General features: G+C 46.1%; 1 protein-coding gene across 2 annotated transcripts in view; it reads right to left on the reverse strand.

Moving 5' to 3' along the window:
* Positions 1-12446, reverse strand: part of DAB1 (DAB adaptor protein 1) — a 446271-nt gene extending 433825 nt beyond the window's left edge. For both annotated transcript variants that reach the window (XM_082615228.1, XM_082615227.1), the window contains exon 1: positions 12335-12446. The gene's annotated coding sequence lies outside the window, so the exon portion shown is untranslated. The remainder of the gene's footprint in view (positions 1-12334) is intronic.
* Positions 12447-13142: the final 696 nt, after the last annotated feature.

Genomic DNA, 13142 nt, shown 5'->3' on the forward strand with positions numbered 1-13142 from the left:
CGTGGTGGTGCAGCTGATATTGCTTTGGATGTGTTCGGGGATAGCACAGAAAGGCACTCTTCAGCCCTGACATATACTGGTTGGCAGAGTTTCGATCTTTAGGCTGAAATTTTAAACCAGCTACAGATCATCCGCAAGGTGACCAGTCACCCACATAAAATACTTATGCTACTGTGGGATTTGACAAGGAACTGCAAAGTCCACCTCCCAACTACTCCCCAAATTCTTCCTCCTCCACTGAAATGATGCATGTGATAAAGACAGGGAATACTGCCCATTGCAGTAACTGTAAAATCACACTACAGACCCATAAGTTGAGGTCTTTGTTGTTGATTTCATGCAACTCCTTTGATTTAAAAAAAAAAAGGAAGGAGGGAAAGGAAGCAGAGGAGGGAGGAGAGCAAAGAACAGGACAGGAAAGGCAACGTTTTGGAATAAAAGGAGCTAAAAACATGTCCCAAAAGAAACTGTTCAAAATTACAACAGAAAGCCCTATTTTGTTTTCACAGACTCAAAATAGTTCACTAAAGGGATACTTTCCCCTCCACTGCAAAGGCACTATGGTAGCCTTTAAAAATTAAAGGTAGCAAGTGTTTACGGTGAACTTCCTCAATAGGCCAAGCATATGCGTCATGAAATCCAGTAGACAGTGCCCTTGAGAAACTCTCAACTTTAAAGGACTCCAGATCCACACACATGGAGCAGAACAACTGACGTAATGAAGTGTGGTGCTTAGCAGAGCTGGGGCTCGGGAAACCTGAGAGAGATACGCTTTCCTGGGAGAGGTGGACAGAAGGAAGCATCAAACTTAGATTGAGCCTATGGTGTAGAACCCTTATATTTTTTTTAATTTGTATTTTATATTGGAGTACAGTTGATTAACAATGTTGTTAGTTTCAGGTGTACAGCAAAGTGATTCAGTTATACACATACATGTATCTATTATTTTTCAAATTCTTTTCCTATTTAGGTTATTACAGAATATTGAGCAGCATTCCCCATGCTATACAGTCGGTCCTTGTGTGTGTAGAGTCAATGACCTTTATATTTTTAGAGGGCGATGTTAGTCCAGTACCCAGCCCCCTTCCTCCCAGCCACGCTGACTTACGGCTATTGAAACAAGTCAAGACTTCCCCCTCCCCTGACACATCTGGAGCAGTCAAATGTATACAGTATGATATCTCACCTCACTCCTGTGGCCCCACATACATAGCAGAGAGAAAATTTATAGTGTTATCAGGAGAACCAAGTGGTTAGATTTCTGGTCCCTTAATCTTGCTTTCTTTGAGACATCCTCTTTTACATCACCCTAACCTAGTGCGGTATGCAGTATCTTCATTCCAGAAAATATAATGAAACGTGCTGATGACAGAATGTGAGAGAAGGAGGAAAGAGGTACAGCATCTGGCAAGGGGAGGAGAGAAATTTGAAATTTTATGGACACTGATGTCCTAGAGGTAGCTTTCAGAGAGAAATGGATATACTGCCCTAGGTCCTAATATACAAATATTATTTGAATGGGAGAAATGAGTGGGAGTAGGTTTATGGAAGAATTAATAGCATGAGGAAATCCAGAGAGACAGACAGACAGAGCAACAGAGAGAGGATAACAAATGACAGGTAATAATCACCACAGGAGCTATAGTCAGAAAGCTCTACAATTAGCCCTCTTTGGGCAGATATAAGTTACAATTTCCATGCATAATGGTGTTTCCTCAAATGAAAAACGCTTCAGTATTTCACTATGTCATCATCGTCAAATATTTGAGGATCTTAAGACAATAAGGTGCAATGAAAGAGCATTGATATGGGTGTAGCGAGACCTGGGTCTTCATTCCAGCTCAGCTAGATGGCTTGCACACGTCTTTTCAGTTCCCTAGACCTCTGGCTCCTTGATTGAAAGTGGGAACGATATTCGCTGACCTGAGAGATCTACCTGAAAAGTCAAACCAGACTGTAGCTACCAGCCAAACTGCATCCCTCAGGCAGCCAGATGACTCTGCACAACCCCTCACTCCAGGGGAAAACCTGGAGTGAGACGTCTTTTAAAGGCCTCTGCCACCTGAACCAGGTGAGTGGCTGCTACTCGGGGTGATCACCCCTCATCGGCCGCAATCCTCACTTCCACAACCCCCTGACCCACTGGGACAAAGGAAAGCCCAGCACTGCTGGTCTGCAAAGGACAGCAGTGACCCAGCCAAGGGAGGTGCTAAGCCACCCAGAGCTCTTCCCTTGAGGCTGTTCTGCATTCAAATCAGAGTATGTAAAGAACCTAATGTTTAGTAAGCACTCATAACCACCAGTTTTTCTCCTCCCCTTCTAGCCCTCACCATCCAGAATAAGAAATACAGGTGAAGTATGATGAAAACTAATGCATACCTAGAAAATATAGTATTTTAAAGATGGCATTTACAATAGCAACAACAAAAATATAAAGCACCTGGCAGTAAATCTAACGAAAGAGCACATACCTTTATGAAGAAATTTATAATCTGTATGGAAAGACATTAAATAAGAACCAAATAAATGGATGAAGGTATTATGTTTATGGGTAGAAAGGCTCAACATTATAATAACGTCATTTCCCTGAGTTAATGTATAAATTCAAACAATAATTCCAATCAAATCTCAATAAGTATTTGAGTGTAAGTTTAAAAGACCATTATAGGGCTTCCCTGGTGGCGCAGTGGTCGAGAGTCCGCCTGCCGGTGCAGGGGGCGCGGGTTCGTGCCCCGGTCCGGGAAGATCCCACACGGAGCGGCTGGGCCAGTGAGCCATGGCCACTGAGCCTGCTCGTCCAGAGCCTGTGCTCCACAACGGGAGAGGCCACAGCAGTGAGAGGCCCGCGTACCGCAAAAAAAAAAAAAAAAAAAAAAAAAGACAATTATAAAATGTATATGGAAAAAATGTACATGGAAGACAAAAGGCCAAGAAAGGCCAAGTTACTTCTGAATAAGGACATCATAGGGGGTTTGTCCAGCAATTACCAAGGCTTTTTATAAAGCTATAATAATAAAGAAGTGCGGCTTGCGCAGAAGAGTGGACAAAATATATGCCTATAAACTAACCCTAAATGCCAGGATGACTTTTCCCCATATGGAAGAAAATTAGAAAAAACAGAATAAATTCCTACCTCACACACGTATATATCGATCCCACAATTAGAAATAACAATGCTATTATTCATGTAATAGCTGTTAATATTCCACCAAACATTAATTCCAGAAAATATACTATAAGAAAGGATTATAGAACCTAAATGTGAAAGAACAAACAATAAAGCTTTTAGAGGATAATAAAGGAGAATGTCTTTATGACATCAGGGTTTTTAAAAAGGCTTTCTTAAACAAGGCATAAAAGTACTAACCATAAGAAAAGATTGATAAATTCAACTACATTAAAATTAAGAAGTTAGATAGCAGAAGATTGGCAAGAATCCAACTTCTATGTGGCCTATAAATCTATTCAGCTTCCCAAAGGAATAAATTAGAGTAACCTTTTTGCATTCATTGGAACTATGTTCTAATAATACATGCCATAGCTCAGATTCAGCATATGGCTGGCCCATCTTTGACTTCAACTGGATTACCAGCACTTTTAGTCTAACTTGAGTATGTTTGAATGGTTGTGTTTTATATTCAGAACTTTTGTGAGCATGCATGTAATACTGCTCAAAATAACGTGTCCTGGGATTGAAAACAAGCACCACGACGTGCCATGGTCAGAGTGGGTGGGCATCACTGGGCAATCACTAGGGAACAGCAATGCGTGGCTTCTCTGCCTTATTCTCTGGGCAGTGTCTGGATCATTTACGATCATTCACATCCAAAGTTGACTCTCGTCCTGCCACCTGTTGGGATTTTTACTACTACTTCCAAATCTACTGGGAAAAATCTGCACCAGCCAAGTCAAAGATAGAAAATCCTAGGGGTGTATCTTAGCTATAATCAACATTGAATCCTATGAGAAAAGCTAAGCCACCATCTTCCATATAACTATGATTTAGCGCGAAAAGCCTCTCCCAGGGAGCCTGTAAGTCTCCCACTTTCTTTCTGCTCCCATTCTTTCTGCTATGCATTCCTCAGCAACATTCTAACATTCACTCTACATGTTGACATACATGTATACAGTAATATATGAATATAGGCTAGAATAAAAAAGGAAAATGTCACCCAAATATGACATATGTTTTAGATGACGTGAGCTTTTTCAAGAGGATGTCCTTCACTTCTATGAAGAGAGATGCTTGTCGTGGCATGACGGTGCGTAATTATAAAACTTTGTTACTGAAAATAAGTTACTCCCCGGGGAACCTCATAAACCTTCAAAGTATCTAGTGTCCAGGGACTGAGTAATTAATTAGCATTAATTGATAAATTTCCTTTTTGATTAAAAACATTTCTGGTTATCATTTCCTGTAATGAAAGTGGATAGTTCTAGTGGATTAGTTATAGGACAGATTTGAATAAGTTGTTACTGTTAATGATTCCAAAAGACGTCAAGAAAACAGAGATGACTTTCAATAGCTGATTACTATTCATTTCCAAATCCAGATTACAAAATAAAGAACTGCCACCAAAAAAAAGAATGTGTTTACAAGATCGTTGATCACAAAGAATTTCAATATTGTCAATGAAAAACAAGTTACCCCAATCTTTCTATCCACATGAGCTTAATGAACCACATAAAAGTACACACATTTAATTCAATTCAATCCAGCAGACACTTATTGAGCATCTACTATATTCTAGGCACTGTTGGTAAAAGTAGAAGCCACATTACTTCTCCCTAAAGAGCTTATAAATGTCCTCTCCTGGACAGTTATTGGACAAACTACTATTTCTTATCATCTCTGTAGTGACTAGCTAGAAACTGGATGAGAATTCAGTGGAATTCTTCTTAAGTCTGTTCTTCTGAAAAGCATATTCAAAATAATTATATGGAATGATAAATACCAAATGTGGAATAGTGGTTCTCTCTGGCAGGAGGGAAGGAGATCTGATGGGGAGAGGTTACTAAGTGGTTTGACTACATTTACATGGCTTGCCTTCCTAGGCTGAGTGGTAGGGACAGAGTTTTCTACTCATCATTATGTACACATTTTCATATGTCTTAGAAATATACCATATTACATTTCAAATCAAATGTATTACCTTCTCAATCAAATTAACTGTTCTGCTTAAAAAATCGTAAGTGCTTACCTACAAACCTTTTCTCCAGTTTATCTCATGAGACACTGAGAGGGACTTCTTGAAGTCAAAGATTCTGCAGAAAATAAGTTTCAAACACTCTTAATGAGGTACATGAGTTTCTTAACTGCAGGAAATCTCTGCAGCTTTCACATGTCAGTAAATACTGTGTCTTACTAAGAGTAGGATACATAATTCGGGGCTTCCTAAGTATTTTTGAGCATGCAACTTTTTTTCCTTGTGAATGCCCTTTCTTTTGAAATACTCATAACCATCCTGGGGGACACCAGTGTTCCCCAGAACAAAGTTTGGAAAAGGCTCTACAAAATAATCCATTTCAGGGGCTTCCCTGGTGGCGCAGTTGTTGGGAGTCCACCTGCCAATGCAGGCGACACGGGTTCGTGCCCCGGTCTGGGAGGATCCCACATGCCGCGGAGTGGCTGGGCCCGTGAGCCATGGCCACTGGGCCTGTGCGTCCGGAGCCTGTGCTCCGCAAGGGGAGAGGCCACAGCAGTAAGAGGCCCGCGTACCACAAAATAAATAAATAAATAAATAAATAAAATAATCCATTTCAGTCACATATGCTACCTTAGAGCCACTCTTAACAGGATGCCCATCCCCAAACCAATGATGGAGCTTCTTGCCCGCCTGTCTTTGCCCATATAGTTCTTTCAACCTGGAATGCCTTCAACCCCTCAGAAACTCCTGGTCAACCTCCAGCTTCCAGCTGAAACGAAATCTCTTCTGTGAAGCCTTAGCCATCCTTTCCTTTCTCCAGGTAGAAATAATTCCTCATCTGGAAGCTTCCATTGCTGCTATACAGATATTCTCTGTACCACATGTCATGCTGTAGCAGCTATTTATGTATAAGGCCAGGTGCCCAGATGGGAGAGACTGTACCTTTGCATCTTGGAACTGTCTGCAGTGCCTAGCACTGAACCAGAGCCAGGTAAAGGGGGTGCTAGTAAGACATGTTGAATGGACACAGGAGTGACGTCTGTATCAGGACATGTGTGGCCTCAATTTCCAGATACTCTTTATGCATATTCATAAGTTTCAGCTGTTACTGTTGATTATGACACTAACAAGAATAGGAACAAACAGTCATAAAGAATGAAAAAGAGACAAAGACTGGGATAAACACAAGAAGAGACAAAGGAAGAGAAAGAGATGCTTAACTGATAAAGAGTGAATGGACAGATCCAGTTGAGAAACAGAGTGACAGACCAAAAGAGAGTCAGAAGTTGGTATGATGCTCAAATTATCAACACAGGGCTGGTAATTTTCCAAGACTCACTGTAGGTGGTCAACACAGCTGACTTGGGTTCACTCTGAACTTCACATCTGTCTGTTACCCTACCTCCTCTAATTTTATCCCCTAAGCCAAACAACACATCTTTGATACCACAAACTTTTACCATTTTAGCTGTGAGTTCTCCTGTTCAGTAGAATTTTATTTGTTTTCTCTTTATGAGAATCCCCCACTGGCACCATAGACTGGTTACATGTCAGGTTAAAATAAAATAATACTAATAAAAGCAAGCGGGCAATTTCTTTCCAATAGAATATGGTAGCATATTTCATGAAATAGAAGCCAGAGAAGTTTTATGATTCCCAAACCAAAACCTTCCCGTTTCTAAGAACTCAATGGAAGAAAAATACAAAGAGCATCTCACAGAAAAAGAAACCTGATCATTTGCTCTCCAACCTAAGGGAAGTGTTAAAGTGATTAACTGATTTAATGTCTTTTTTCTTTTTTGTACACGGGTTCATATCCTGATACACATTTCATAGACTGAGTTCTGTGCTAGTTTTTCATGGATATAACCCCAGAGGAGGGGTTTTCTTTTCCTACTGGACACTCTTTTTTCAGTACAGAACATCTGGCTGGCTTCCGCTCTTAGCTGGTAATACCCACCCCACCGCTCACCATCCCTTCCTGCTCCAATTTTATTTATATTTCAGGCCACTACTCTATCCTGGTATAGGAGACAGTCTGGTCTAGAAGAAGGAGCACTGGTCAAAGAATTCTGGGTCTGACGGTGCCTCTCAGTTGTACAGTTAGTTATGCATCACACCAAGTCTGATTTGCTTTCCAATCTATAAACTGGGAAGAGTTGACTAACTACTCCTAGAATGTAATCCATCCAACAGTCATTTTATTTCCCTGAAAATAACTGCTGAAAAGTGCAATGACATAGAGATCTTAGCATCATGAAGATTTCACCATTCCCTTCACAAAGAGGAGAAATGTTCAAGGAAATATTTCCAATAAGCCAAACACAAAACAAAACCTTTGGGCTTCCCTGGTGGCGCAGTGGTTGAGAGTCCGCCTGCCGATGCAGGGAACATGGGTTCGGGCCCCGGTCCAGGAAGATCCCACATGCCGTGGTGCGGCTTGGCCCGTGAGCCATGGCTGCTGAGCCTGCGCGTCCAGAGCCTGTGCTCCGCAACGGGAGAGGCCACAACAACAGTGAGGGGCCCGCATACCACAAAAACAAAAAAAAAAAAACAAAATCTTTGCCTGAACTCCTTAAATATCTCTCCTCCTCTCTACCTCCTGGTTAACAAAAAAGCAAAACAAAAAACAACAGGCCAGATACTCTTAGGATATTTAAGTCTTAGGATATCAGTGACAAACAGAAAACTTTTTTTTTTTTTTTTTTTGGTATGTGGGCCTCTCACTGTTGTGGCCTCTCCCGTTGCAGAGCACAGGCTCCGGACGCGCAGGCTCAGCGGCCATGGCTCACAGGCCTAGCCGCTCCGCGGCATGGGGTATTTTCCCGGACCGGGGCACGAACCCGTGTCCCCTGCATCCACAGGCGGACTCTCAACCACTGCGCCACCAGGGAAGCCCCGCAAAACTTTTTATTTTCAAGGAAAAGGATTTTTCTCTTCTTTGAAGGATAACATTAACAGTTAAATAACATCACATGCTGGGTACTATTCTAAGCACTTGGTGTTAATTCCTATAATTCTCACAACAATCTTATGTGGCAGGTAGTTTTTTATTATAAAGAAAATTGAAGCACAGAGAAGTTAGATAAGCTGGTCAAAGCCACACAGCAGGCAGCACTGGGGGAACTGAGGTCTGAACCCAGGCAGCCTAGCATCCAAGTCCAGACTTCTAAAGATCTGTTATACCACCTCTTAATTTTGAGAATCTCTGTAAGAGCAGTAATGCAATCTCTGCCTACCCAGTTACTGAATATACTAACACAGTAGACATATGTGAACCAATACCTGCCACGATGTCAGAAGTGTTCAAAATGTCCACCATCAGCCTAGTGCCCTGTTAGTAATAGAGAAGTACCCATCTTATGGCATATGAAATTGGCATCTTTGGCAACTGAAATTGGCAACAACCTGTAGTTTTCTCCTACAGGAAGTCTAACTACTCCATTATTCCCCATTAAATGTGACAACCACCCTGGGAGATAGAGCTCACCTCCCCACTCAGAGGTAACGTAACATAGTCATTAGGATTGAAAGCTTGGATTTAAATTGTATTAGTTGCTGTATGACCTTGGGCCAGTTACCATCTCTCTCTGTGTCCCACTTTCCTTATCAATCAAATGAGAATAAGAATACAAGTATGCACTTCCTAGGGTTACTGAAGGATTAAATAAGTTAATGCACGTGAAGTGTTTAAGTCTGAGTCTTAGTAAGTGCCCCACAAAGGTTAATTATTCCTATTTTTATTATACTAAGAGAGGTGATTTGCCAATCCAGTACCTGGATTCTATCCTGCCCTTCCAATTCCAAATACCATCCTCTCTCCTTAGCAGAATTCCATGCTCTCTATTACTAAAAGTTACCATTCTCCTGAAATCCTGCTAAGTGCCAAAGCGCCCAACGAGACATTTTCCCCCATAAAATTGCTCACAGCTCCACAAAGTAGATAATATTGTCCCTGTTGTGCAAATGATGAAACTGAGGTTCTGAGAGGTCAAGTGATTCATCCTCAATCACTTAACTCAACCAGTGAACATTTTTTGTTAGTTAGCCCTAAGTAACACTTAAAGTTCCTGACAACCGCCTTCAAGTTACGCAACTTTGTAAAGTGCCATCTAACAGACATATACTGTGATTTTCTTGCTTTGTTAGCTTTATTAGCTTGAGAGAAGGATTCAACCCCAGCAAAACCAAATGTTTGACTTGAGTGAATTATCGAAATGCAAATGCTGCCTCCCTCAATTAGATTCTTCCTCTGCCTGCAGGGTGGCTTCAGGCACCCGAAATCCACCAAAGAACATTTTTAAGATGGGTACTATCAGGGACCAAGCCAAACACCCACCCATTTAAGAAAAAATTCCTTGGAGGGCAGAGGGGAGTGGGAGCAGTGGATTCCTCTCTGGCTTTGGGAGAAAATGAACAAGAAGTGATACCATGTCTTCCCTGCAGCCTCACACAATGGTCTGTCTTGCAAATGAAACATACTGTGAAACAGCTTGTGAGATGAGCTTCATCAACAGTAAGCAAGTTTTATTCAGATTTTATTGTTGAATACAATGAACATGATTAAATGTTTCAGATATGCCTATTCAGACCTTAAGCAAACCACCACCCAAAAGGAGAGAGAGAAAAAGAAAAAAACTCAAAATCATCTTCTAAATCTGCTTTAGTCAAAGATTTAATTGCTAACTTGATGTGGAGAACTGAATTTCCACTTGGTAGCGGCAAGATAGTAACAACACGTTTGCACTCCCCACTTCGCCCTCTTCTCTCATCCCTGCGGATCCGATCCTCTCACCGTTGCCTAATAGTTACAATGTCAGTCTTTAAAATCACCGCATTTTGAACTTCCTAAACCTTTAAGAAGGCCTCTCTGTATGGAAAAGAACAATAGCGCTTCAAAAGCCATTTCTTCGAGTTTTCAGTACTCCATTTGAATGCTGAGATTTCAATCAAGGACATCAGCAGACAATTTCTGATTGCTTAGAAGTTGACTTTTATACAGTTTTCATTAGGTCGCCCTTCTCAATAGGAAACCAAGAAAATCTGTGATCCCTTTCAGATTCCAGAATTGTCACCAAGCCTTGTCAGGATGGAGAGTGAAAGAGATGGGGGTGGGCTGAGGAGAAGCTGTGGTGTGTCCCTATTCCACCCAACCTCTCCACTTCCCCCTCCTCCTCTATCTTGCCTGTGCAGTTCAGGGTTCCATCCAGAATCACTCATTGAGATAATAAAAAACAATGGGTGCTGATTCAGGGGGTGAGGATGGTTAACAATTTTATGGATTTCCCGAAGACCTATAATTGGCACATAAATGTACAAACGTGAACCGGATAATTAGGGGGTTCTAAACGCAAGCCACCTTTAATTTATATGATTATTAGAAAACATGTGAAGTGCGATGTAATGTCAGCGGAACCCCCCACAAGGCCTTTATTCAAAACCACCATCAACATTTTGAAAGTGCGTTGAACGGGCCAGCAGGAAGGGAGCAGGAGGGAGTAAGAAGCGACAGCAGCGGATGCTTGCTCCGGTCCCCGCCGGGATGTTAGGAGCTGCAGTGTAGCATCCTTCTCGGAGGACTCGCCCTCCCAGCTCCGGGCAGCAAAACACGCACTCCCTGCGGCAACCTCTCAACTAGCCCCTCTTTCTGAACGAACTAAAACCCAGGCGTGTGCCGGCATCCAAACGCACACGCAGACGCCGACGCCGACCCACGCGGGCGCGCACCCCACCCTGGGAGACAAGCGCCGGAGTGCACCGATGCCCGCGCCGCGGCGCTCTGCACTCCGTCCGCCGCCGCTGAGCACAGGGCGAGAGCCACACCGCGGTCGCCCGGCGCCCCCGGCCTCCCCACCCCCACCCCATTCCTCCAGATTCTCCCAGCCCAGGCGGAAGTGCCCAGGCAGACCCCCAACAATGAGGACTTGTGTGCTGCAGGCTGGAATTGGCGGGGGCGGGGGGGGGGTTAGTTTACAGGGAGTGAAACGTACACAGTCTGGCGGGTCCGGGAAGGAGCAACGCAGGAGCCAAGTGGCGTCAACCTCTTAAAGCAACCTTCCCCTCGTGCCCCCTTCATCCCGTCCACCAGCACTACCACAAAAAAAAAAAAAAAAAAGTGCTTTAAAAAGTGCACAGAATACACGCGCCCTCCCACCAGGGGTCACAATAATACTCCGCGGGACAAGCCAGCGTCGGGAGGAGAGTCCCGGCTGCAGCAACCAGGGTTTTGAAATGTACTTGGTATACTCAGCCTACAGCTCCTTTCCGACGCCACGACACAACCTCCGCCATCCTTGACTCCCTGGCTCCAGGCTCTCTCGGCGGTTGAGTCCTGCTTTTAGGGCTCCTTTATGAACCGAACCACATGGATTTTAAAGTTTCCCCAGTAGGGGGGTGGGGAAACCTGGCTCTGCAGCCGAGGCAGAGCGTCAAGTCTGGATCAGAGAGAAGCAAGAGGGGGCGGGTGGGGAGGAGAGCTCTCGGAGTGGAGGGCGGCGCGGGGTGGTGCTGGGGAGTGGAATGCAAGGGGCGGCGGCAGAGAACCGAGTCGATGGAGGACACAGGAAGAGATGGGTTCCGAGGAGACGCGGGGTCTGGCTCTGACGGTGTTTGCGAAAGGGTAGGGGCCAGTGGGATAGATCTCGCTTTTCGGCAGGTCGGAGCAGAACCGCAGCACTACCGAGGAGTAGGGAAGTGAAAACCGGGTTTGGCTGAGCAGGGAAGAGGGTCCGACCTGGGGACGCCGGCAGCGCGGCTGAGGAAGGGCTCGGGAGTACCAGGTAGGTTTTGGAGTGGGAGAAGGAAGGCTCGTGGGTGGATAGAGACGGGGCCGCAGGAAGGAGGAAGGGGCAGGGGGTCCCGGAGAGAGACGAATGTATTAGGTGAACAGGTCTGGAAAGAGAACCGCGTGTGGTCAGAAGTAGGGAGATAAGGGGTGGTAGGGAGAGACTCATAAGGAAGGAGCAGAGGCGCCTTCCCCCCTCCAGAAAGTGGAGGAACAGGGAGGAAAACTGCAGTCTCCGTCCCCGCCGCACTCCTGGCCAAACTCCCGAGAGGAACGCCCCAGGAGCCCTCCTCCGCGCCCGGGGACCCCGACGGAGCCACCGGGGCATCCGGACGCCGCGTACCCGCCGACACCTGCCCGCGCTTAACTCCGGGGCGGCCGCGAGCCCACCGCCGTGCCTCACCTAGGCTCGCCGAGAGCATCCTCCTCCGCTGCCGCAGCCGCCCAGGAAGCGGTTATCCATGCCCGGCGGGCGGCGGCACTCAGGCGCGCTCTCCAGCCCGGGGAAGCCCGGGCGAAAGCTGAGCTGGGTCCATTCTGCCCGGGCGCCACGGGCCCGCGTCAGAGCAGGGGGAGGAGACCGCCCCGCACGCAGACCCGCCTCCTCCCGCTCCCCCGCCCCCGCCCCGCCAGCCCCTCGCCAGCCCGACGCCCCGCGGCGCCGCTCACCTGCCCGCTCCTCGGCCGCAGCCGCCGCCTGGCCGCCCGACGCGCTCCCCTCGCCCCGGCCTCGCGGCTCTCGCTCCCGCCCGGGTGCTGTGTGCGCCGCCCGAGCGCGTTCCGAGAGCTTAGCGGAGTCGCGGTGGCGACGAGGAGGAGGAAGAGCTAGCGAGCGAGCAAGCGAGCAAGCGAGCGGGGGCGCCGCGGTTCGCAGTCGCGCCTCTGGAGCCTTGCCGCTCACTCCCCATCCCGGCGTGGTGGAGGAGAGCCGAGACCAGAGCGCCGGGTCTCCGCCCCGGCTGCGTGGGCGGGGAGGGAATGAGGGCGAGATGGGGTAAAAGCCACCAGACTCGGGTTTTTCACAAAGTATTCCCTGTTTTTGCCACTCACCATCGCCACCAGCCGCCCCCGCCCGGCCTCCCTCATTTTTCTCTACGGTCTGCTCTCTTATCCTCCAGGCCTCTAAACATGCGCATACCCAAATGGAAAAAGCGCTAGTGCGGGAAAACTCGAGGGCAGGTCCCGCGCCGACGTGTGGCCCCCGCTCCCCT

The sequence above is a fragment of the Mesoplodon mirus genome, assembly GCF_964341445.2.
Source record: "Mesoplodon mirus genome assembly, chromosome: 3".
In the NCBI taxonomy this organism is placed as follows: domain Eukaryota; kingdom Metazoa; phylum Chordata; class Mammalia; order Artiodactyla; family Ziphiidae; genus Mesoplodon; species Mesoplodon mirus.